Source organism: Sinocyclocheilus grahami, unplaced genomic scaffold (genome assembly GCF_001515645.1).
Source record: "Sinocyclocheilus grahami isolate Dianchi unplaced genomic scaffold, SAMN03320097.WGS_v1.1 scaffold5.1, whole genome shotgun sequence".
NCBI lineage: Eukaryota > Metazoa > Chordata > Actinopteri > Cypriniformes > Cyprinidae > Sinocyclocheilus > Sinocyclocheilus grahami.
Genome location: NW_015505184.1, coordinates 1,233,541 through 1,239,422, shown reverse-complemented (window position 1 = coordinate 1,239,422; position 5,882 = coordinate 1,233,541). Strand labels below are relative to the sequence as shown.

At 32.6% G+C, this 5,882-nt stretch overlaps 1 pseudogene; it reads left to right on the top strand.

Moving 5' to 3' along the window:
- The window catches only part of LOC107585825 (mammalian ependymin-related protein 1-like), a 3,845-nt pseudogene extending 1,123 nt beyond the window's left edge, over positions 1-2,722 (top strand).
- The last annotated feature ends 3,160 nt before the right edge of the window (positions 2,723-5,882 follow it).

Here is a 5,882-nt window from a genome sequence, read left to right as displayed (position 1 = left end):
TATATATATATACTTTACAAGAAAGATGATGTAAGGTATATAAACTCTCGTTTTCTCAAGATTAATTGACTTGAAAAAAACTGCCAGTGGGATAAGAAAAAATATAAACTTTATTAAAAGAGGCAACAAATACATTTTTCATACCCCGCAGATATTTTGTCTTGTTTTTAAGCATAAAATCATTCAGATTTGATTCCGAAAAGTCAGTAATTATTTCTCAAGTAAGTAGCTAATTATTTATTATTATTATTTATTATTCGCACCGTTGAGTATGATCACTGCACGGGGACGAAACACACGGGCAGCGGTCTCCTATGATGCGCAGAATCCGCGAATTAGGGTCCTGGAGCAGAAGACAGGACACACACCATGTAAGAAGTACGAATTCATCAAATGCTATGAAATAGATTTTAATATGCGTTCTTATCACTTCAGCAATGTTTTTGGCTTGTTTTCTATCTAAAGCATTCTTAAATCGATACAAATGTAGTTGAGAAGAAAAACGACAATATAGAAAGTCTTATTTTCTGAAAAATATATCAAAATTAACTATTATCATCATAATCATTACAACAAGAATTATTTATAATTGTAATATTAGTCATTCAACAACACCACCAAATTTAGGTAATAATTTAGGTTAAAAATGTCTAGGTAATATATATATATATATATATATATATATATATATATATATATAAGGCAACAAATACATTTTTCATACCCCGCAGATATTTTGTCTTGTTTTTAAGCATAAAATCATTCAGATTTGATTCCGAAAAGTCAGTAATTATTTCTCAAGTAAGTAGCTAATTATTTATTATTATTATTTATTATTATTAGTAGTAGTAGTAAATTTAAGTTTATTTTGATCCGTGCAAAATATAATGACTGCTTGAACTGTTGTTTACCATTGTGTTATTGTCAAAATTAGAATTACCACACACAGCTGCATCAATATCCTCCTGAGACCCAGCTATGGAATTTTTGCCTCTGTAGTGGACATTATATTTTAGTGAATTTCTCTGTGACGTTACATGACACAGTTTTGTGTGGATGTCCTGTACAGAGCACATTCAGGGCTTTCCAGAGATACCAAATGATTGGATGTTTCACCGTGACCACTCCCTCTCCTTGGTTTTTAAAAATGGCTGACATTAATTTAGTTATAAAATTGTACATCCTTATGGAAATATGATACTATTTTGTAATTATAATTTAAATCTGATGAATTTTCTAATTGTTTGTCATAAATCAACATCTAGATATTATTATATACATGTCCACTGTAGAGGACACCAGGACTGAAAGCATGTTTATTAAACATTTTGGGAGACAAAATAATTTAATAGGAAAACAAATTATGTATCAATATTCTTATGAAATATTAGATATTATTATGAAAATCTGGCCAATTACTATACTCCCATTATTACACTTCTTTTTTCAACATGCTGTCCCAACAGCACTTTAATATGCAAATTAGATACAGTGTATAGATAACATTGTGCTTAGTGGGAAAACCAGTTTATGGAATTTTTACACACATATTGCATAAAGCAAAATGGTATATCAAATCATTTTGTTATATATTTTTTATAACATAGTTAAGAACAAACAAAGTTAATTATAAAAAAATCCTGAAACCTAAAAATTGATTGGTGATTTAAAAAAAAATTCCCATTGTTTTTGCCTTTTCATGTCTACTCTTGTCATTTTATTTTTAGAAAAACTGAGTCCTGGTGTCCTCTACAGAGGACATAGCATAACTTATGAATAAAATATAATTTTTCAAAAATGTTATTTTACAATTTTTTTCTTATGCTCTAAACAATGTAGTGACATGAAAAAATATTAAATTCACAAAGCTTTTTATTTCTGGTTCTCATGAGGATTTAAACATTTTTTTAAATAAAGCTAAAATTTGCTTGTATTAAAAGTATTTGCATTGTGCAATTGTCTTTGAGGTTCTTTGAGTACATCTACTTGTTCAAGAGTGGAGTGCTTTTCCAAATTGAGGAAATTACTAAGCAGTGTGCGAAGATCGCTCTGACGGAGGCCTGGGATCCTTATGATATTCCCCTGAACTCCACATACGAGGACCAGTACTTCATTGGAGGACCTGGAGACATGATCGAGGTCCAAGAATGGTCTGATCGGAAACCAGCTCGCAAAAGTATGTTTATTATAAGTATGTTTATACCATAGCAATTTTTTTCTGTCTTTCACAGATGAAGCTTGGGTTGGTGTGTATACTCTGAAGGACTGCTATCCCGTACAGGAGACATACACCAAAAACAGTAGCGTGACCACGTCCACTCGCTTCTTTGACCTTCAGGTGGGCATTAGTGACCCTGGGGTGTTCGACCCACCCAGCACTTGCCAATCAGCTCTGACTGAGAAGATGACGTCTGACTGTTGAATACCTCGCTCTGCTTTACATGCACAATATACATTAACCACAGTACAGTAGGCTTAAATAAACAGCTTCTAAATAAATGATATTAGACTGTCAAAGAGCACATGAAATGAGAGCAGGCACTGTTAAATATAATCAGCTTTGAAATTAACAAAAATGTCAGTTTTAAGTTCAATTGTTCTTGTTGATTTACAGTGTGAACTGTGCCTCATATTATTGAAGCCTCATTTTTAATATGCCAAATTTGGGGCAAATTACAACTGTGTGTTGTTCTGATCTAGGATGGACTAATGTGGCCTTTAATTTTTTGTTTGACAGTTAATAATCTGTTTGTCTACTTATTGTTTTATTTAGCCTTTAAGATGATTTACAGTGTGAATGCTTACAGTTTATTTTCAAATGCTGTTAAAGAAACTTCTGGAATTTTGATTTCAATAAAATTGTTTACCTCACTACTACCATTGTTGAGCAAATTAATTTAACAATATATACCTTTCATAAGACCATGTTTTGCATAGACAAAGATGAAAGCATGGGTTTTCTGCTCAAGTCTCTAGAGGTGTGAAATAAAGATCTGGCTCTCTATCTCAATAATTAACATTATAAAAGGACATGAGCTAAGGTAATGTTATCAAATAATGTATGATAGCATCTTGATTAACTTACGAGAATACAGTGACTCAAAAACTAAAAACGTCTATATTTGCATTAAAGACATTTAACATCACATCTAGCATTTCGCAAAAAGAATAATGAAATTATCATTAGATACTATATTGTTCAAAATGAAGACAAAAATTATTTGGACACTCATTTGTCCACAATTAATGTGATGAACTACAATGACCTTCCAGTTGATTAAAAGTCAAAAGTTCATTCTGAGAGAAGCTCTAGCATTATTTGTTTGTAGATGCTACTTGGTTCTTATTGTCTTTCTAATTCAATGGAATTCAAATATTTACATTTTTGACTTTTAGTGCAACTGTATGAAAATAGTAGAACTATTTTATGTGTATATATGTATATATATAAGTATATGTATACATCATTCTAATAGGTCTGTTACTGTTATTGTTTGTTATATATGTAGTGGATGGTGTCTGACTCATTTCCAAATTGTACTACATATCCCAGAATTCCCTTTCCAAAACAACATACGCTATTTCCTGTACGACTGAAACGAAAGTCATCAGATGGTGCGGAATTTTTAGCGACACAGGTAGATCCTCACTGCTTTATCGGTTGACTGTAATACAAGGCTTACGTTTATAGGATTGCACAGCAAGGTAAGCGACATGATCGATAGCTCACATCTGTTTTGATAAACCGATGCTAATATGACAAGAAATTAACCTTTGATGTTCAGTGAGTTGACTCGATGTAGCCGGATAGATTGTTTTAAGAGAGATTGTGAGTGTATGTTTATTTCGCTTGTTACCGTTTTAGTTTGCATGACAGACATTTGTGATGTGTAATTATGACACCGTGTTTCAAATTTTGAGAAACTCGCGCTGTTTTCCTGTTATACTGCTGTATTATCATGCTAGCCCATAGCATGCAAACTGCTTTGGCAGAACTCTGAAATAACCACCTCAGAACATAAACACAAACTAACATAATTAGTGTGAGTTATGTGCGTTTTATACTTCAGTTTTCCTTATTATAAAAGGAACTAGGCCCATTTTGTATCAACATATCAGCTGGAGCCAGCAATGAAGTCAAATTTCCCATACAAGTTACTAATTATATTGTCAGTAAGGGTAATCCAAAGTTATATAAAGTACAGCATGAAGTTAGTTCACTTCCCATGTATATGTCTTTTTAGGGGAAGCAAATGTCCTTTCTAGTGAAGTTAGGTCACTCTTACAGAGTGATATGCAAACAATGCAGTCCACAAGGCATGAGAATTCCTGTGCTCTGGTTTTTGGTAAATTACATCAGTAAGAGGAACTTGTCCCAATTACCAACAGACAGTTACTGTTCTCTTAAACTTTTGCCTGTTTTTTTGTTTTTTTAATGATTTTTGGAGTACTTCCTCATGATTTTCCTGATAACACTCGCTGGACTACATTTTCATGCCTAGTTACTATTAGTGTTTAAAACTTTATTTTGAATTGTTTAAATGTGAGAGTTCCTGCCTTAGTGTGATGCTGGATTAAAAAAAAACAAAAAACAATGTTGTTCTTGTTACTTTCTTTTTTTTCAGGACAAATCTGTATTTGGGAAATAAGCCTGTAGACTATGCCCTGTAAGCTTCTGTGTGGCCTAGTTTTATGTTAATTCACAGTGATGCCATTTTTAAAATGCTGCCTCACCGCATTCTTTAAACTTAAGAACTAAAGTTTAAATGTAACAAATCATTTATGAAATGTTGATAAACCAGTCCTGAAAGGTTGATACATGTTAGTGTTGAACATGTAAGTGTGCTATATACACTACCATACAAAGGTTTGCAGTCTTTAATGGTCACCAAGGCTGCAAAAATCCAGTAATATTGTAAAATATTATTACAATTTAAAATATTTTCTGTTTTTATATATTTTTAAAATGTAATTTATTCCTGTGACGGCAAGGCTGAATTTTTAGCAGCCATTACTCAAGTCTTAAATGTCACACGATCCTTCCTTTAGTGGTCATGAAACATTTCTTATTATCAGTGTTGAAAACAGCTGTTTAATAGTTTTAAATACCCTCTATTTCTGAAATGCTAGTTTATTATTTGAGAAGTGTTTTAAAGTAAATATTTTAGGTCAGTTGGGTTTAGCTGACAAACAAGTTTGGGAACCCCTAACTTATTGCAATGCAAATACATGTGTGCACAAGTAAACAGGACCTGCTCTTTAAGATGCATTACATTTGGATGCTTTAGCAGGGAAATCACCAGCATTTAAAGGTGTGAATTCTGATGAAACTGGTTGTGGTAAAATTTTAGGGCCAGTCCATCCCACAGTTCCTTTTTCAAAGATGACTCTTCTCACTTAACATGTGACCTCACTTATGCTCTTTCAAACCACATAGTTTCTGTCCAGGAAAACAGAGGCCTGGTTTCACAGACAAGGCTTAGATTAAGCCAGAATTAGGCCTGTGTTTAATTTGGTGCGTCTAAGTAGTTTATTAAAAAAAAAAAATAATAATTTATGTGCCTTAGAAAAAACATTACTGGTGTGCATCTTGATACAAATCAATGGCACTGACATATATTGTAGAGGGATAGTTAACCCAAAAATTTTAATCATGTCATTAATTGCTCACCCTCATGTCGTTTTAAACTCGTGAGACCTTTGTTCATCTTCAGAACACAAATTAAGATATTTTTGATGAAATCCAAAAGCTTTCTGACCGTGCATAGACAGCAAGAGAACTTCAACAATTCTGTTCGAGGCCCAGAATGATAGTAAGAACATTGTTAAAATAGTCCATGTGAGATCAGTGGTTTAACTGTAATTTTATGAAGCTACGAGAA